At 40.9% G+C, this 21,933-nt stretch overlaps 1 protein-coding gene across 1 annotated transcript in view; it reads right to left on the bottom strand.

Moving 5' to 3' along the window:
• GLI2 (GLI family zinc finger 2) overlaps positions 1 to 21,933 on the bottom strand; it is a 383,459-nt gene that overhangs the window by 360,621 nt on the left and 905 nt on the right. The window lies entirely within an intron of this gene.

Here is a 21,933-nt window from a genome sequence, read left to right as displayed (position 1 = left end):
AAGGAGAGTTTTGATTTCCCACATAATTGACTTGACCCATGTTGCCCACAATCACAGACTTTGTCAGCTGATTTGGTTGTCACTTTTAATTACATATTTGCTGTGGAGAAGGAAAACAAGACTTCATTCTCTCACATCTCTGTTCCTATCATATCAGAGCACTTATCTCTTACTGTGTGCTTACCTAGGCTGCAAGCTAAATATTCAGAGAAGTGTTTTCTTCAGGGTTGTACCTCCTCAAGAGGTAGGTACAACCTCCTAGCACCATACACTTCTAATGAAATTAATGAGATGGTTTGGAAGTTGCCTGTGAGAAAGCTAGAATCTCACCAATTAAAACTTGCTGAACTGGGACTGTGGTGAGTTATGACCAATGTGGAAACTGCCACTACTTGCAATGCAACCTTCTTTCATTAATGTAAATGCATACATTTGAACCGTAGGTTTTTATTACCATGAACAATTGCATAAGCAGAACATTTCACTCTTATTCACTGCCACAGCTGAAACTACCTAAAGAAGTAAGAAATTTCTTACAGCAGGTCAGCATCTAGAGCATCTCCATACCCTCATCATGCAACTTCATAAAAACTAGGGAAAGAGAAATAAGTAACATGAAGATTTAATTTATGGAAGTGGATTATAATCTTCTCTCTTAACTATTCTTTCAAAGAGTATTTCCATATATCTAGGAGCCAGGGACCTCAAAGTACTGTAGCAATTTGTGGGTCAACATCTCCAAGGCTTGGCCACCTCAGTCAGAAGTTTAACGTTCTAAAAAAGCATCACCACACTTGTTTTGTGTTTAGCAAGTCCCCAGAAATCCATCCTTGCTATAACATGGAATAGCCATGGCTAAATATGGTTCTGAGGTGAATTTGGGACGCATTTCCCAATATTTTGCCCCAACTCCATTCCTGAATGGTGCGAAAGAGATGTATGTATATCATCTTCAGCTTATTCGGGTGTGCCAACATGGTGACTCTTCCCTCCTCTACGGCTCCTAAAATAATTTTTAAAAACAAGAAAATTTGGGGGTTTTCCTTTCCCCACAGTCACTTCCCACACAAATATTCTGAGAAGACCTACCACTGGGACAAAGGATCAGCCACCCAAAAGTGACATATAACAAGTTTCATTGCCTGGACAAGGGGAGAAGAAGATGGGCTAAAGCACAGCTTCATGGACACCTTGGATGGCAGCAGGGGAATCCCCCGGACTGACACTATTTCAAACAGTGGCAATCTCTGAAAACATCTCAGCAACCACCTGATGAAGAAACATTCACATCATGAGAATGTAGCTGCTCTCTGCCACCACTTAAGTGCAGTTGTCCAAGCATTAACCTGATGACCAGTTCTCCTTCTTACAAGGAAAGGAAACTAACAAACACACTTCCCAGGTATGGAAGGAGTCTTCTGGTATATCCTCAAGATTTCCTAACTTCTTTTTTGCAGGTTTCTTTCTTTTAATCATGTAGCAGCGATTAGTTGGAGACTGTTTTCTTGCTAGAGTAAAACACATAATTTACTAAAGAAGTTTCAGTCCATTGCAAGTTGTCCACAGTCACGTTTGTGGCTTTCTCAGCAAATTCTTTACGTGAAAAATAATCACACCCATAGGCAGCTTGTGCGCAGATTGTTCAGCAACTGATACTTAAGTCTAGTTGGTCAGTTTGAGCAGACCAATTTTTGCCTTTTTTTTTGGAAAGGAAATGTTCCTTAAAAAAAACAGATTAAAGGGGAATCATGCATATTCACAAGTTCACAGTTTGTTCATAATGAATATTTTATACCAAAAAATTCCGCTCCAACCATTCATCTAAACTTAATGATAAAATGAGCCCTTCTTTGAACAAACAGACAAGGGCATTCTCCAAGAGCAGGTGAGAATTGAAGCAGCAGGTCAATTACATGGCAAAGGTAAATTTATTCTCCAAATGACAAGAAGCTAAACTTCCAGAGGAACTTCATTTTCCTCTGAACAACCTCATTTTATTTGCTATCAGCTTGCAGCTACAAGGTTAGGCCAAAGAGATGCACTCAGATTCTGAAATCACTTTGAAAGCTTGTTTTTTCTTAGCCTCACTTTTCATCTCAGTTCCAACCTCAAATATGTGAGTGTTCTCCCATATGCTCTGCATTCCACTTCTATAAAGCAGGTATTTCAGTTGTGGATGAAATGTTAATACTACATGATCATTCATGTAGAGTATGCACATATAAAAAATATGTTGTTGTTCATTTATCAGCAGTCAGCTAAGTCTGTAAAATATGAGGCAATCCCTTAAGGCTCCAGGAAAGTTCTGCCGTGCTCTGATATGGCAACATAATGTTTTTGTTGTATCCTGGTAGACGGGGAAGATGTTTCATTGACAGCAAAAGGCTGGTAGTGGTTACACCTTTCAGCCGAAGGCTGATCAGAACGGAGTATCTGCTCTTATCTGGAATCATCAGTTGTAAAGATTTCAAGCATACATGTAATTTTTATGCAATTTGAGCCTTAGCTTGTAGCTATTTTAGCATTGAAAAATATCCTTTTAAGTGGATTATTTGCAAGGTGGCAGCTGATCAGAAAGCTAGATGCAACCCACAAAAAAACAAAACAAAACAAAAAACAGGGACAAATAGTTCACAGCAAAGGTCAGCTTCCTGACCACATGAATGAGATACCCCACCACAGAGCAATCCCTGTTGCATAAGTCAGTTTTAAGAAGATTGCCTTGCTGTTGTCAGGGGATGTGCGACAGATTCACGATTTTCTGCGCTTGACAGCCAGAGTACTTGTCACTTAGTTCCATCTGGTAGAGAGATAACATTTCATTAATGTTCATGTTTAACCTTATAGCTCAGAGCTTTGACTCTGCAAAGTCCTGAGCACCACTGAAAAGGTGCTGAACACTCAGCACCCAACTAATTTGGCACGTTTCAGCTGCCTGCAGGATCAAACCCTGACTTTTCCTGGGAACGATATGGTATTTCCTCCCCCTGCCTCACTCCTGGAATCTTTCCATTTTAAAACTCTTGCACAGAAGAGAGTTAAAATCCATTGTAATTGGCCAGGTTGCCATTTTCAATACAGATGGTGCAAAATAACTTTACAAAAACATGACTTGCTGAGCCAACTGGACAGGAGATGTCAGTGAATATTAAATAAATGCTTACAGGTCTCTTGGGCAGCAGGTTATATATTTTTGTGGCTTCAGCAAATCAAACCCTTCAGTCCTGTCACCGCATTTAGTATGGATTATCCTAGGCCTGGACATTTGGAAACAAATTAAGAAAACAGAGCCAGGATTCCCTGGTTCTCTCCCCATTCTGCCATGGGCTTTGGCTCTGCCTTCATGCACAGACCCCAGGTTGTCACAGAAACCCGATGCAGGACTAGCTGATCCACCCACGTACAAACTATCCCCCAAACAGGCTTCCCTCACAGGAATATGGTCTGATCCTGACCTTGGTCAAGTCACTTAACCTCTGCTAATCCACCTGTGAAATGGAACTAATGAAATACAGGGGTATTGTCAGGCTTAATTATTTAATACTCTTTCAGGTACCTAGAGATCCTTGTGGGAGAGACAGTGTACAGCTGCACAGCATTATTATTTTATTAAATGAAGTACCTATCAGTATTTCACCCTCAGCAGAATGACTGCTGAGACTGAATTGCCTCTTCACATTAGTTGTACGCCTTGATGAACAAAAATGCATTAAGAAGTGGTGCCGAGGGAAATGAACTTATGCTTCACCCAGCACTTCTGCAAAATGATGTCACCAAATCTTTGAAATGAAGCTTGAGTTTCTGGGGAAGGGGCTACAGTTAACCCCCAATTTGGGGGACAGCCTGGGTAAGAGAGGCTCACTGTTTCCTGTAAGCAAAGAGCAGATGAGCAGGCAAGAATTTCTAGTAGTGTCTTGGCTGTGTTCAGGTTTTCCAGTCTGATAGTGGTCCAAAAAAACTCCTGATCCATTAAAAGGAAGAATACACACAGTCTAAAACTCAAACATCATTAATGCACAGCATCTGAGAAAACAAAGACTTCTTGGACAATAAGTTACCCAAATTACAGCCACACATGCTGCAGGGGGAAGGACAGATGGTACAAGAACTGGAGATACAAGAAACAGATTTGTGACCACAAGGAAAAAGAATCAGGAGACATTTTTACCCAGCTAGAAATATCCAATATTTAGCAAAGCAAATACCAAGGAATCCTTCTTGAGGGGAACAAAAAAAAAAAAAAAAGACTGAGGGGTAACAGATAAAACAAAAAAAAAAATTATGATAGGAATTAAGCAGCAATGAAAGGAGGCCTTTCAGCATTCCTAAAAGGGCAAGTAATCCTCAAGGACTCCACAGTAAGAAATACAGAAAGAAAATTTAGCAACGTGCACAAAGACAACAGGCTGGTATGCTCCCTCCCCGAAACACAACCATGAGACAGAGGCAAAACTGAGTGGGAGGATGAAGTCACCTGGCAAACCTCCACTGGTGATGATACCTTTGGAATAAGTGACACAGCATCTCGTTGTATTACATGGCTTATATAAGACTTCAGGGAAATGTAAAGCCCAGATGGGGAAATCTTAGTCCACGTTATTTTAGACCACCAAAACACATCAGGGAGCAGGATGATTTAATCCTTGAACACTTGTTAAACGTTCAGAATTAAAAACTGCATTACATGAATCCAGTTTGCTGGAAGCCCTCACAGACGGTACTGAGACATTTCTGAAAATCACCGTTAACATTTAACACAACATTCATGCATGAAAACCTTTACAGATAGACTTTCTATTTTGTATTCACTATGTTTTTAAGGGTTCTAAATAAACTAGTCACCAAACCACGTATCAGCAGTTCCCAAAAGGACTACTTAGACCCAAACTCATTCAGCATCAGCACAGGCAGCCCATGGCCAGGAGTACTAATAAGGTTTTGTTTCAAAAGACAGGGATAACGCTTAGTAGATACAAGAGATGCAAAGGAAAGTCTGAATTTTTTAATGAGGAGTTAATCAGAAGGTCATAAAGCCAGTGCTGCTTCCTCAAAGAAGTAAAAACTATTTCTGCTGTTTCTGCAGTTTTTCTGACCATTTAACCACCTCCCTGTAGCAACCACCCTTCAATATTCTTACAGTTTATTCTTATGTATATGAACTACAAAGATGAAGTACTTCCCATTAGAAATTAAGACTTCCAATTTTTTCTATTGATGGGGATGAGTATTCATTATTAAAAACTGTTAAACAATGTTTATTAGTGAATAGGTCCAGATAATTTGTAACTAAAAATACCAAAGATAGTCAGCTGAAAAATGTCTTACTGATGTTATTATTTTTTAGAGTGGAACATCAAATCAGTCCCAGAAGATCCCAAAGATAAGGGTAAGTATACAAAGTGATAAATATTCAAGTAGAGTAGTCAAAAAACCTGTACATTTTTCAGAGTAATGTGGTTGAGTGAAAACAAACAAAAATCTCAATAAACTTCCCAACAAAAAGTTTAGATTATTGTTTTAGTCAACACCTGTCAGTATTATTTTAGTGAAAACAATTGTATATAACACAAATATAAAATTTTACACATGCATACATACGTATATATAAAATATATAAATTCTTTGCAACAGTGACAAGATCAACATAGCTCCTTGCAGAAAAATACAGGGATTGCAGCATTTGGTCCAGTGTGACATTTTGACATTAGAATGTTGCAACAGTATGAGTAGCACACATTTCCCAACTAATGTATAATTAGCTACGGTACAGAAAGCAATCACAGAGGGGAGCTCTGAGCAGCTCTCCACATCTGAATGCACATCCAGCTTTGAAACTTTCACTGACATAAAATTATCACGTACAAGACAAACCATCATAAAATGCATGAGACACCCCGCTAGGTTGACAGATAGTAAATAACAGTAAATGCACAGCTGCTGTACAAAATAATTCACATCAGTTGCTAACGTGGACTCACTCAAACACTGCATTTCAGTAGAAATATATAAAACTATGGGAACAAGGAAAATCAGATAGAATAGAGAATCAGGTACTTCTGCAGTTCTGAAAGCTGATGTTAGAGAAGTCATCCATGAGTAAACCATGCTGCTCTTGAGTTTGCGGGGGACTAGTTTTGCATCTGTTATACTATGATATGTCAAGTCAAAAAATATGGACAAAAATGGAAGTGAGATAGGATCAGATTTTCAGATGGTGTCAGCATAGCACTGCTATTCCAGCTGAAGACAGCCCTTGAAGTTTGTAAAGGCCTTTGAGCCACTTGGACAGACAATACCATACAAATGCAAAGTGAGGTATCCCTGCACACTGGTGATGAATCACTCCTTTGTTCCTCCTAAGAACAAAGATAAACAAAGTGAGGGACCTAAGTCATTATAAAAGCAAGAAAAAATACATGCAGATACAGTAATGTCCCATTGAAATATACTTAAATGATCATTTTCCTCTTCTTTTGCTTCTGAACAAAGTTTCTCCCTCACCCCAAAAGTCTGCAATACTGATGCTGATCTCTCTTGCAATGGTAGGGAAGTCACGCACTTAGACATATTTTTGCACGAGGCGGCAAAAATCAGTCATCAGTTATTTGCTGGGTTGTTCCTTTCAGCAAATCAACAGTGCCATAAATGCAGAAACATTTTCAAGCTTTATCAAGTATAATCTGACAACCCCCTCTGGTAAAACCACAGATATAAATAAGCATATTCTTCACACGCATTAGTCTGCTCCTCATGACAAGACAGGGGTGACCTACAGGCTAAGAGATCCTATATGTCCTTTCTCTTTGGGCCATCTCAAGGTTTTCACTACTGTAGAAGTTTCACTCTCCATTCCTTTTGCATCCATAGCTAACCTCTATTTTCAGTGTAACACTGGGTATCCTGAAGGCTTCCCTAGTGCATATAGAAGGTTTTCTGGTTCTAATTGCTTTTGCCCATTAAAAAATAAAAAAAGCCTATTATTAAACCAACTGCTACATAATGTTCTCCCATCCCCTAGTAATACTTTTCCAAGATAGGAGAGAATCAATTCTTTAGCTGTATGTCAAGGATAAATCACGTAGGTCATGGGACCTACAGTGTTAAAGGAGGCCAGAGACCCAAGCTCAAGCATAAGAATCCCAGTTGTCCACTGTAGTCTGCTGTTAGTTCAGTCTGTTCCAGGCCACCTCCATTCCTTCCAAGACAAGCCTGTAAAGAGAGAACCACCTCTACAGCTGGAGGGGATCAGCCAGTGCTGCTTAAGCAGTACAGGCAGTAACCAACCCACATCTGTATAGGAACCCAGAAGAAAGGTCAGCTACCACAGTTAGACTCATTGCACACCACTAAGAACAAGAACCACAAGTAGAAATACTTTTTTTCATCAAGTTGAATGATACAAAGAACTTGGGAAGGGGGAAGGGAAAGTCAATGTAATCTATCTGCTGTTGCTACCAGTCCAGTCATACTTATTCCCTTTTTGAATTGCCTGGGTCACTGCCTGTGAAAGCAGACCCAAACCCAAAGATTTCATGACTTTAATATAAATCATCAAATTACGCAGTTTAAGTGTGTGTGGCTCCATTATTCCTCTGTGCTCAAAAAGTTTAAGCCATTTACTCAGAAAGAATGAAAGTGCAGCCAGTCAAGCACATCATGAACAAATACCAGCTAGTTACAGAGCAGAGCCCTCATGAGCAACTCATCAGCTGAAAAATGTTCAGAAGCAATTTGGCAGACACTAAGAAGTTGAAAATAGAAGAGAGAACTGGATTATGAAGGATTTAAAAATGGAAAAAAACAATGATAGGTTTTGCTATTAGTTATTTGATCATCTTCAGCAATATGTGAAAAGATTTATCCATTTTGATGTCTGTTTATTCTTCTATTGTTCCAGAAAAGACATCTACGTGTTGCTACATGGCATTCAGTAATAGTATTACTCCTGTCTTAATGTGTGTTTTTCAGCCAAACTGTACCTTAATTAAGTTATGTTATCTAATCCCAACAGCTGATGAATTATCTGACATATTTTATACCCTCTGGTACTGAATCTGACAGGACAGGATCTATTACCCTACAAACTCCTGAACTCACATTTAAAATTTCCATTGTCCTGAAAACAAGTTCCCAGCATTTACTGCTTGAATCTCCGTGAAAAATGATAACAGAGCAGTGTTCATTTCAGGTCAGGAACTACCAGGAAAGGGTAGCATGCAGCTCAGCATGCACTAACCCACACACACCCCAACAGCAGTGAAGTATTCAGTAGAAGAAACTTTACTTCATGGATGCAAGAATTTGAAATTATTTCTACCTCCATGGCTTCATGGGCAACACAATATAGATTCCTGGTCAAATGTTATTTGAGTTATGATCTATATGGGTCCAGGGCTTCTGTATGAGAGATCCTTCCAGTAAGTACTAAATTCGCATTATTTGGGAAACTCCTTCCATGGAGCAGAGTTATCCACAATATCCAAAGTGTCCAGGTGCTATGATGAACAGAGAGTTGGGGGAGGGGGGTGCAATCTCCGTGGCTGCCACTACAAATGGATCTTGAAGTGTACAGATAGTGTATCTTCCCTTTTCCCAAAGGGCTGTAAGACACTCCACTGCTCATGATAACGTGTTTTCACAGGCTACTTTAACCCTTCAAGCAGGTACTTAATGAAGTAGAATAATACAATAACTTGTCTTCTGCTGGGATTTTGGCCTCCAGATGCCGATAGAAAGTCTGGTTTCTCATAGCCCCTTGACTTTGGCAGGATTTCTAAAAGCATCAAAAAGAACAAACGGCACAAACCCAAATGCACACCCAGATCCAGGCTTAGCTGTGTTTACTCTGGACATCTCTGTTATCAACTGTGAGTTACCACAGGAGCCAAGGATATTGCATTACCATCCCCACTTTACAGCAGTAAAGCTTAAGCACAGAGCAGTTAATGGATTTGCCCACGGTCCTTCATGTGACCCGACCCACCCCCCAGCGAGTCCTGCAGCACTGACCTTGCATTCCCCTTCATTCCCTCATCACAGAGGCATTTCTGCACCATCTCCCACACCTTCTCTCATGCTTGGAACAGCTTTCTAAGCTCTAGTCAGCACACATCAGCCCCTCACCTCATTCAAACTGCTCCTGAGAAATCCCTTTGCCTACAAACATCAAAGAGCAGGCCCTGCACCAAGCTCGTCGTTCACACGGCATGAGAATCTGGCCTCCCGTGTTGGTATAAACAGAGGACCCTATAAAAATATAGGTGCATCTAAACTCAAACCACAAATCTGCAAGCTGCAGTATGCTGCTCCCTCTGTTTCTGATGTCTGTTGTATTGTCATTTGTCACATCTGTCATTTAGATCAGTAAGTAATTCATGACAGGGTCTCCAGTCTCTGGCTATTTCCTAAATTATACCTAGAGCAAGCATGGAGATTACAAAGCATGATAGAGTTCTGAGTCTCATGCTGTAACAGCAGAGTTACAGTTTCAGACAGCCTGACCAAAATGCCATGAATGCATGAAAGAAATGGAAACTTTCTTTTGAGAATGTGATGTCTGGTCACTTTCCCCTGGTTGAACTTATTTTTCTAAAGAGTGTGTGTTGAGAGAGAGCTGCTGAATTTTCTCCAAGACTAAAGAAAGCATGTAAATCCAGACATGAGTCGTCCCAGTGAACAATTTTTCTGACTCTGTCCCTGAGCTTCCTGACATCTCCACCAGCGGAGCCATCCTGGGCTGAAGGTGTTCCAGCAGCCCGGTCTGTAGAGGTCAGAGGTACCACACGATCAAAGCTGCTATTGTAAACACCTCCCCGGGATTACAGCATACTGAGAAAGGGCAAACTCCCTGGTAATCTCAGTGTTGCTACATATGCCAGGAATAATGCAAAGTGCCTCTTTGATTACTCTTGGAATATACCACAGCACAGGTTAATCCCAGGTGTAATTCACTGGAATAACTGACAGGCTGGGAAACTTGTTTGTTTAGCAATGGGAAGAGAGAAAAAGGAAGCAGCAGCTCCCTATTTGCCACTGCTTCAGTGCAAAGGGCATTAGTTACTGACACACAAATCACCCAATTCGCAAATCCCTAAAGTGTAGCTGTAAGAATACTTTAGAGAATTATCATGGTGAAAGGAATAATTTTGGCAGTGCTGATTAAAAATGTGATCTCTTTACCTAGAGGCACCTTTGCTGTCAGGCTATCTCAGCCCTACCCTGACCTGCAGGGCTAAATTTCTCACAGGAGATGAGAGCAGAAGTTGGTATCTGCAGCCTTGATCTCTCCTGAGTTGCCCAGCTCACAGCAGTGAATTTGTCTGCAGTGTTGAAGCCACAACAGAGATTCCTGCAGTGAGCAGTCACCAGGCAAACATTGGTTTAATTTACTTTCTTACAGCTGCTGTAAACTGGGCTGGATTCAGACCTAAAAAAAAAAAAAAAAAAAAAAACAACCAAAAAAGGCAGCTTAATGCCTTTCCATCAGATATCTAGGCCAAAAAAATAATTGGGTTTTGGAGAGAGATCTGTCTTTGGAAGGACAAGCCAGTATCAAGAAAACTTCAATATTTTGGAGCTCACTTGAGTTTGCAATGCTACACTTGCTGCACTCCCATGTCTCCTCATCCAGCATCTCCACCTCTCTCCACTTTCAGAGGTTGATTTAATCAACTTTATCAATTAATCAGGCATCTCAACTCCACCCAACCTCAAATGTCACCTTGCAGTACATGCTTCACTCTAAAATGATCCTTATAAAAGCAATTTTTCCAGGACCTTACAGGACTTTTGGCATACATGCCCCCAGGTGGACCATCCTTAGAAAATACCAAATCATCACATCCACAGAGTAAGTCTCCCCCACTGCAGCTCATGAAAGGCATGTGTCATCAGGTGCATCAACCAACATTGGTAGACCACAGAAATCCAGTTATTTGGAAATGACTGAACTACTACTGAATGCCAAGTAACCCCTCAATTGGCTTCTTCTTGGATCTTGGCACACAGAACAATCTGCTATTCAAGGAGGACAGCCAGGTATGATACAGATTCATTGCTATCACCTTCAGGGATCACATTTAGAGGGTCTTCCAAATACTGGAAGCACTGTCCATAGCAAAAGGGTTGTCATTGCCTCTTTGTCAATAAGACTATATTGAACATTTTCCTGTGGTTAAGTCACTACAGATACTTTGCTTCCTGAAAAGAATGTGGAAAAGTTACAAAAATATAGGTTTATCTTAGCATACACTTGGATCCCCAGATCCAGCCCTGGCCAGTGCTCCCTTCCCAATTTCATATCTGCTATGATTATATGCAGAAGGATTAGTCTGAAAAGTCTTGAAGTGCACAGAAAGGTTATGAACAGTCAGTAAGGGAGCAGAGATTAGATCCCATGGGTTGTTAGGCACTAGTAGAGTGCATTTGCCTAAGGCTATTCTGTGTAGGAAAGGCTGTGTTGTGCATGACATTTTCCTATTTGGCCAGGAACACAACAGGATATCTGACAGGAATATGACAGCAGGGTCTTTATATGGCTCAGCAATCTTCATACGGATCAATGAAGCAGCACCAGTCCAAGTCAGATTGAAAAAAAATGCCAAAAAAAAAAATTTATTACAAAAGTGAGAGAAGTGACCCCCTTTTTCTTTCTAAGATTCTTATAATCCACAAAGAACTACATACTCTATTTTCAAACTATTCCATGACTCTTGAGGCTGATAATGAAGACAGGCTAAAAGCTGTCCCTTGTGTTTTGCTTCCTACCAGGTAGGAAGGATAAGCGCAACCTGAACCCATGGCCAAACAGGTCAGGGATTCTCAGAAAATGAGATGGTGAAGAAGATGGACAGAGAGAGCAGCCCTCAGCTGGCAGCCCCACAGATCAGCTCTGCTGCAGCCAACCATGAGCAGCCTCCTTCAGCATCCACAGCAGAGTGCTGACATAACTAGACTGTAGCACCAGCTCCCCTCTGAGCTCTCTGCAGCAGAAGAGACTGTGCTGGAAAAATATTCTTCATTCTGTGGGTGGCAACAGGTGCCAGTAGGGCTTCCAAAGACAATCACACTTGCTTAATCAAGGTCAGAGTTCCAGAAACAATTCATATTATATATTCAGCCAATCCTTTTCTGTCCAAACTAGTCAAACACTGCCACTGGTATTTCCTTTTGCACTGTTTAACTTTTCACCTGAAACCATAAGGCATAGATTGTATGGTCTGATCAAAAGATGGCATACCTTATGCCATGGGGCAAGTCTTGAAGGTAAAACACACAGAGATCCAGAAGGTTCTGCCACTCTTTCAAGTATTTCTTCAAGTAGAGGCAGTAGGACCCAAAGACACCACAACTGGAAGCATAACTTGGGGGTCTTTGCTCTGGGTGCAAAAACCAGAGCATTCCTCCAACCTGGTCCCCTTGGGGAATACTGTGAATGTGCAAGTGGCCACACCATGACCAGACTCTACTTTAAAGGATGATTATCTACCCACCATGGGCTCTAAACACAGTGTAAGGTTCAGCTGGAAAGGCAACCTGCAATAGCCTAGAAGTCAAATGCTGCCAATTAAATAAAATTCTGGTGGCCCACTTAACCTCTTATTAGGAAAAACAGAGCACCCTTGAAAATTTGGTTTGCTGAAGTTAATTAAAATTAATTGCAGAATTTTTATTATTCAAACACAGGAAAATGTATTGTTACATAAGTCAGAGATCTTGTAACTCCTGTCTTTTGGCCTAAACTTACAAGAGATGATGATGTTGGTCTTCAAGATGCCAGTCCTCATTTTGGGGACCTAAACCTCTTACAAAATAGACAAATCCTAAAAATAAGAACCAAATGCAGCTGGCACACAAAAGTCTACATGAGAAGGGCTTGGCAACAATCTTGACAACTATTTTATTTATCAATTTATTTAAAATCAACACGGTTTGCTATTGCATGTCAAACTTGGATCTGTCTATCGAAAGAATTGAGAACAACTTATACTAGTCAAAATGCTTCCCTCAGGCTTTTAAATGAGTTCTGGGTTTGGGAGGGAAGAGCTAAAATACAAATGGGGTTTCATTTGATTTTTTTTTAATAAAACTTAATGAAGGTTCAGATAACAAGAAATTAAAGACACTGGTTTGGCTAGAAGCAACTTTTGCTTGTGATGAATTTTCACTAAGAAGAATTAAGTCCATTTCAATTGACCCAAAGCAGATTTTTACAAGGAGACACTAAATGGAGGTGTCAGGGGATCTTTGCTGCATTTAAACTGTCACCATTTCTATCTATTTCATTTCCTATATTAAAAAGGGACAAAGGAAAAAAGAAATTAAAACAATGAAGCGACTGAGCAAAACTGGACAGTACCCAGGGACGCCAGCAGAGACCACCTGGACACAGCTTGAGGCCAGTCCCCACTACAGCATGTGCACAGCCCTGGACCCCACAGCAACCAGTAAGCCTGCCCTCGCTCTCTGTTCCTGCACCATCCTGGACACCCATGGTTGTACAAAACCACTGATGCAGGCAAAGGCTGGACCCCACCACCCACCAGTCCCTCTTCTTTTCCCCTGCCATGGGCCCATGGGAACATCAGTGTCACGAGAAGCCAGCCAGCTCAGAGAACCTGTGGAGCGAGCACAGCCACGTCCCACAGTTTCTCCTCAGGAAGGCATGAGAGCAGGGCACACAGCCCTTTACTTATTTAAAGACCATGCACTTTGCGCAACAGAAACCACCTCACTCCACTGCTGCTCGCCGGCACAGAGGCTGATTTCCGCATCTGCAGCTACACCCCTGATCTTGCCCAAGAGCAGCTGCTCTATTTCTCCGCTACAGAGAGCGGTGGTTTATCTTGGCATGTTGTTCTTATTTTGTAAGAAGTATTTTGTATTTGTATAACCATATAATTTTGTAGCTGGAACTTTCCCTTCCTTACTTAGCAGGTGATGGCGTACAAGGGCAAATGGCAGTTGTTGGTTTGACATGTTGAGGCTCATCAGTTCTTTGCTGGGGAACAGTCTGTTTCCAAGGTCTAGACCAGAGAAAGACCCTCACGGCAATGTGAACTCAAGCCTCACAAAAAAAATGATGCAGAAAAAAACCCCAGTCTTCTGTGGGTTAAAACTGTATCTCAGGTACCTGCTTCGCCTCTGGGCTCTTTTTGGCTCAGAGGCATGGAGCTAAGTCTTTCTGGTTCCCTCTGCTCTAAATAAAATAAAAAGAAAAATACATATTGAGACAGCCTGCAGCACACAGTGATGCTGAGGCCACTTCAGTTGATAAGTTTTTAAGTGCACGCACATAGAAGCAGGCAAGAAGGTGGCAGATATCTATGGAAAAAGTACGAAGACAAGAAAACAAACCATGCCCAGTTCTGAGAGCTAAAGCCATGTCAAAATTCAATCCAGGAACAAACCTAAAATGTCCTGCAGTCCCAGTGGGAACAACCACCAGCAAGAGATGTCTGCTCAGATAAATCAGGAGAAAATGTTCTCTTCACAGAGAACTTCTCTATTCACCCAGGACGTGGTTCACGCTCTTCTGAGGAGAGGCCATAGTAACAAGTCTCTGATTTTGCTGGCAACAGAAAGATACATGAACTTGGGGCTGTGACTCAGCCCATGCCAGAAAGAGCCCTGAGTCATGCCACTCTCACCCACACCTGACCTTCCCCAGGAGTCAACAGCTCCAGAGCCAGTTATGGCACCACAGGCTCACTCTACTTCCAGTTTCTTCAAGTAAGAGGACAGTTTCGATAAAATCAAATAAGCCTGCACCTGACACTAGTTTCTTTCATCATAGCTTTCAAACAATGCTCAGTTCAAAACAGACTCATTTGTACTTGTTGCATAAAGCCATATATTTTACCTACACGTCACTCTGCTGTGGTGCAGATACAGTTGCACCCAAGGCATATGAAGGAATCTCAGTTTCTGTCCAGCACACAGTTGTTGGAGACTAAGCAGACATTATCGCTGCAAAAACACATTAGATCGCTTGACAAAGGAATGACTTAAATCACTCAAAGACCAAGGGGGAGAGTGACAGTCTTTCTAAATTTACATTTTTTACTCTTTAGCAGGAAACGAAACAAAATCTACATTAAGGACGCGATTGAGATTTACAAAGTGTAAGCACTTGGAGTTACAAACTGCCAGAATTTCAGATGTCAGTGTAATCTCAGTTCAACACTCTTGTGAATGCGCACTACGAGACAGGTTTTACTTATTCGTATCACCCACCAATGAATGCAGGCACCTCACGAGTGGAAAGCCGAGCTGCATTACCATAACACATTGACAGAAGTTTAGGAAGGGGAGAGAGGAGAAGAAAAAAAAACACCACTGAAAATAAACTGGGTAACATAATACTGGAAAGAAACAAACTGAAAATGCATGAGGAGCTACTAGCACAATAGCCCATACCAGACAGACACAGTTAGAAGCCACACTTCTGCAGCCTACTAAGAGTGATCTTTAGTAGTTAAAAGTAGAGCGGACCTTGGATGTTTTTACTGAGGATTTTTGTGTGCCTAATATAAAAACAAACCCAAAAAAAACCCCAAACAACAATATTTTCAGCACCATTGCCCCCTAAATCTCAAGGAGCATTTCTGTCCGAGCACATACTTCAAAGTAAATTACTTCACAGATAAAGCCAAGCAAAAATATAAGTAGCCCCCAAGTGTCTCCTCTACAACTGCTTATCTTAACTTTGATCATCTACATTGATGCATACATGTTTCGAAGTCAAAAATGAACTTGTGTATTTCTGAAGCTCCAGACAAAACAATTGTTTAATATATTATCCAACTAGTATGGCATTGCTTTTTACCTCTAGGACTGAGAAACAGAACTTTTTCCTCGATTAGAACTGCAGCTTGGTTTAATTTTTAGGGCTACTCCTGGACATCTTTCTAAAACATATTCAAGAAAATGGCTGGTCTCAGACACAATCGACTACAGGCATGGCTGAAAGGAAAGTCCTAAACCAACCAAAATATAGAGTGCATCTCTAAGGAATAACTGTGTATTCTTGGAACAGATAAATTAAACACAAATGTGAAAATGCCATTTTGGGCTTTTTTATTACATATTTTCTCTGTAGCTGAAAAGAAAAACCCTACAAGATGCAGAGGTAAAATAGATTCTGTGGAGTTGCCCAGAAATGCACCCTCATTAAATGTCATTTTAAGTAGTGCTAGCTCTGCCAGCTCAAAGCATTTAAGCACCATCATGACTTTTCAAGCCCTGAGAATCTTGTTATTTGCCTTATGGCTTTTTCACACATTAAATGCAATCAGATCACAATTTAAGCCTGACTTCATAACCATCTCGGTAATATTGAGACTCAATAACATTTCAGCAGAAACTTAAAAGTCAAAAATACAGAAAACCAAAGTATTTTCATGTAACCATGATTTGACGGACCAGGGGGTGTGAACACAAAATACTGCAGGATAATAATTAAAATCACAGGAGCTGAAAGTTCTCAGGCAACCTTCTGAAATTTATTGTATTTTCTGGAATGGATTGAATCAAGCTCACATACCTTCAAGGGCAAGGGTATCACAGTTTTCATCAAGGTGTTACTGTCACCTTATCATCAAGATTTTGGTTTAGGCCTATTTCTTCCCCACAATTCTATCTCACACATCTTTCTGTTTACTTCCCTCCTCCAGCATTGCAGCCATTCAGATATTAAAAGAGGGGCTTCCTAACTCGCACTCCCTCTGCTGACTCTGCAGTGGTGCAGTGTAATTTTTATTTTTTTTTCTTAATTTTATTTTTAATGGTCTCTACACAACACTCATCACTCTAAAAGCATCCTGGCACACTCACACATGTTTTTCAAGCTGAAAACAAGGCTAAAACACACTGATCTTTTAGAGCTTCCAGTCAGGTAGGTCTGTGGATTTTTTTGGTGACTTGATGCAACTGGACAGTGTCACTGATTTGTCTCTGTGTTTAATTATGTGTTCTGAGCAAACTAGAGACCATTCACAGTTCCTGTAGTATCAGCACAATGCATAAAAGCAGACAGCTGCTTGTTCTTCCCAGAGACCTTGATATCATCAGTAGCCCTGGATTGCACACACCACAACCTTGTTATATACACATGGTGTTGCATAGTGCTTGACCTAATATTATACTGATGAGCTCACTCTGTATCTAAAGGATGCTGTAGAGAAGGAAAGGATGAGAGGATTTGTGCCTAACACACTTGCAAGGTTGTGAGCTTTGTGGACCTCAAATTCAGGTATGGAAGAGGACCAGGAGGCCTCCTGCTCTGTCTTTCTTCACATGGTACGTGCGCATATATATAGATAGGTATAGACATAAATGCATGCATACAGACAGCTAACCTTCAGCAAGATCCTTTGTCTTCCCCACTTTACCATCACATATCCCACCTTCTCAGATGGTTGTAGTGAGGTCATAAGAGAAATACAGCTCCTGCAGGTTCTTTTTTCTTGTCTGATATACACCCCAACCCTCCACCACTTTATGGTATCCTTGCTACACTCCTCTTATACCACAGTGGTCACAGCCTCTCCACTTGGTCACCGGGTTTGTGCCACTGTTGTTTACTTGTGGTCACAATCCAACCTCTCCTGCTAACTTCCATCCATTTTGAATTTAACCTTTTCCAATTACTAAACCTTTCTGGTTTCAGTCTTCTCCCCCCTCCTCCCCACAAGTTAACTTACAATTAAAATCACAATTTGACATTGCACCATAAATTCAGCAATTTGGTGAACAAAGGAATCACCCAGTACTTTACAAAACATGCACAGGCCCATTCCTTAGTACAACACAATTCTGATTCAGTAAGTGCTATCAAGAGGATTTTACAAGAAGCTGAGCCAATATCAGGGAAAGAAAAGAGTTGTGTTTTTTTTTCCTTAGTAACATACCATGAACATTTGTTAAAATTGAAAGGCAAATTTCTGATTAACCAGATTTATGACCTCTTTAACGTTCAAGCATTTGCAAAAAGTGAGTGCAAAGTTCTGCGCTCATGAATATTCTCCTACATCACATGAGCAAACTGTCACCCAAGGTAAATTCCAAATTGTTTGTGTTTGTAAAATCGGGAATGCTAATTAGTTATATAAGTCATAATGTATTGTTTCTGTTCCTTAACTTGATGACAAAACTACTTAACACGTCTTAAATTGCTAAGTGTGAAAATTACCGATATACAATTTATCACTCATTTTGGATTGGTTAATTACACAAGTTCCCACACAGATTGCCTATGGCATATTTGTCTAATGATCTAATTATTCCCTGAAGAAATTAGTGAATAACTTTACATGACAAACCTGACAATTTCACAATCTGCTCCTGGACAATTTGTAAATAGATAAGTTTGATGATATTTTGATTTTTATCTATTGGTGAACTAGTCAATCAGAATTGCGGGTCTTCATCACCTCCAGAAAAATCAGACTGTTTTTATTTAAAATAACTATTTCTCCCACAGGCGAACTGGGTCTGCCCCAAGCATTACACATTTGTCTGTTTGTTAAATGGGTTGAGAATATGATTAAAGTAAATGGAAAATAACCTACATTGAGTGTGCTTTAGAGAGCCAATGTCTATGGTTTCTCTTAGGAGAAAGCTAAGCAGTGTGTGAAAAAATAATGTATCTAGAGACTCACAAGGACTGTTCAGAGGTCAGGTGGAATCTCTCTGTCTAAGAACTCAGTCCCATGCAACTGCTACAAGTGGGATTTCTAAGTCCCAGACCAGCAAAGAATTAAGCATCAGTGTGATTTGCAAACAGCAAAAGACCCAAATACTTGTGCTCTCAGAGCCCAGATGTACCAAGGTCAATGCCTGGTATCAGGGGCCATATTCAACCCTGGTGCTCACAAGGTCTTTATGACTGGGGTACTATGATGCTCACTGTGGCTCTGCAGTGCAAGATGTTGTGAAACAGGGTCCTGTAAAAACTTCCAAAACCTGATCCCTTCCCCCTTGGATGGACTGGGCCGAGACAGTCAGTGTTACTGACACTAGATCCACTTGGAATTACCAGCACAGGACAACCTTGCTATTACAGTCAGCTTACCAAGGAGTTACCTAAACTTCTAAAGACACTGAGGCTGCATTTCTTACAGTTTCACAAAAGAACATCTTAAGAGGGACTTATGAAAGTCAGTCACAATTCAAAAGTCTTCAGGAAAGGACAGGAGCTATTTTATAGTGGTCATAACCCCACCCCATCCCCAAAAATCCAAAATGACCCAAGTGAGGGAACCACTGAAGCTTCTTTGTAGTACAAATGGTAGACCACATCAGCTGCAAAAGGACACAAAAAACTGGCCTTTTGGAGCAAAATGAGCCTGGCTTGCTTACTATAGCTAGAAAGAGAATGGTTTTCCCTGAGTTAGCACTGGGGCACTGACTTTGCATGTAAAACCTATTTTTACTGAATATCATACACTTTACATAACAAAGTCTGACAACAGTCCATTTCAGTGGCTAGGGGCATAAACAGCTGGCAATGGAATACACATCTAGACACGTAATCTCTAGTCTACGTTATCTTCACTCTGCTAAATATATGAAAAATGGTGTCAGAAAACTAAAGGTCACCCTGAAATAAAGCAGGGAAAGCGTATTCTACCCATATGTAGCCCTGCTCAGTCACGGAACAGATCCTGGCAGTCATCACCACTGCATGGAATTGTGCATCTTGGGAGTGCAAAAGAAGGATCACATCTGTGTCCCAAGGGGCTGTGATCCCTTACTTACCAGGTCCTGGAACCTTGTGAGAAGGGGATCATTAAATTACAAGGAAAAGAAATAGGTGACAATCTTAATAGAGAAAGATCTCAGAAAAGCCATGGTGACAACAGGGTGACCTCATGGTGCTCTTGGATGCAAAGAGAAGACGAGTGAAGTAGCTGTGCTGCTTTCTCATTGTGACAGTGCTGCTAACCATGAAATAGCAGAAAGTAACTCACAGGCTAATTCCATCTTGGCAGTAAGGTTAAATATTTTACTGTGTGTAAGTGCTTGTCAATTTTTTAACTAAATTTTGGATTAGAAAGAAAAACATGCTATCAGAACCTGCATCTTTAAGGACTGAAACCCCGGGGGAGGAGAAGGCTGGAAAGCCTTGTTGTTATGCACTGCCAGTTGGAACCAGACCCAGATTAAAGCAGATTTCTCACAAGAATGTGAAGCATTGAGTGATGGCTGAATACCACATGTATCGCACCTTCACCACCAGATCCTTGCTTCTGTCAGTACCTCCACGGGCTACCACGCTGCAGTCCCCACTGCAACCAGCGCCATTAAAAACCGAAAAATCGCTCGAACGCACCAGACAAGTCACTCATCTGCACTTACCACGTGGTTATGCAAAGGCCCTCTCTCCCTTCCAATTTCAACACTTCATCTTTCATACTGAAAACAGAGTCCAAGCCCCAACGTTCCTGCGTGTACAACACCTACTTTTTTCCGCGCTATCAAACCCGCCTGGCAGATCAATCACAAAAGACATATTCTATTCTTCAGCTCAGCACTCCCCTCTGATCACACAAACAGGTAGCACTCAGGCAGCAGCAGATTTCTCAAAGCGCATCCAGCTGTGAGTGACATAGCTCTGTTTTATAAGGGGTTCAGATAAAACAGAAGAAAAAAAGATGCACAAAATACTCTTAATTGGAAGGGACCCACAAATATCATCGAGTCCAGCTCTTAAGTAAATGACCCATACAGGGATGGAACCCACAACCTCAGTGATATTGGCACCATGCTCTAAACAACTAAGCTAATTCAGGGTCACAACAAAAAAAGGCACAAGGAAACTAGCAAAGGGATGTGCTCACTCATATCAGCAAAAGCTGAGGATAAGGTGCTAACAGAACCTAACAGGAAACACTTTGGGTGGCATGAAGTCCACTTCTAATGCACAGGAGGACAACACAGCCTCTGCTCCCAGTCCTTTGTCTGATGCAGTTATCCACAGCGATGAGCCAGGGGCTTAAGGGAGAAGTGACGATTCTTTTGAAGACCAGATGTTTAATATCTGCATCTGTAGCTTTGCTCCAATGAAAACCTTCACGGCTGTGGTAGGCAGAGCATGCTGCTTGCACCATGCACAGGTGTACTGTGAAAAATGGAGTCACCTTCACCCAAAAAGTACTGCACCCCAGGAGATCAGGCAGACAGCCGTCTCCAGTATCGATATATTGGTCCTGGAAAGATAGCAAATTATATGAGGCTAGGGCACATACCCATCCTAAGGGACTTTGTTGGCTTTGACTGACTTAAGTGAGATGAATCCTATAGTATTTGAGAATTATCCATTAACTACCTGTATTCAAAACCATAGATAATAAAATAATGGCCAGAATGCTCTCAGATGAAAAAAAAAACAAGCTACAACTTTGCCTTCTCACATAATAGCATATGAAGCATGTCTGCAAGCCAGAAACCAGGAAAATAGTTATTGCTTTCTGCATTTATGCAGCACACTAGTGGAACACTCTGCCACAAGACATTGTCTTTCAATTGCTTGGCTGCCATTGGATGAAAGATTTTAAAATGGAAACTAATTGTTGGGGCTACAAAGACCCAATTGGTTTGTGTCTTTTGTCTCCTCAAAGGCCTTTTTTAACTGGGTCTTGGTGCAAATGGGAAGCTTCAACAAGTGAACCTCTAGTTTTAGTCATCACAGCAGTTGCATTTATCAGTTTTGTTGCTCTACATTGAAATAGTATCTTTGAAAAAAAACCAACAAAGCACATAAAAAAGAAGATATCTTGGAATAAGATCTCAGTGCAAGCATCTTAGCCTCTTTCTAGCTAATTCAACAGTTACCTATAGCATATACGACTATTTCTAACCACATGGTTATTTTCATAATTGCAAAGGTTGGAAGTTTAATAAGACAATCAGAAGGAAGCCCTCAAGCCAGCC

Source organism: Cyanistes caeruleus, chromosome 7 (assembly GCF_971803275.1).
Source record: "Cyanistes caeruleus chromosome 7, bCyaCae1.hap1.1, whole genome shotgun sequence".
Lineage (NCBI taxonomy): Eukaryota > Metazoa > Chordata > Aves > Passeriformes > Paridae > Cyanistes > Cyanistes caeruleus.
The sequence above is the reverse complement of the archived record's forward strand: the minus strand, read 5'-3'. Positions and strand labels throughout refer to the sequence as shown.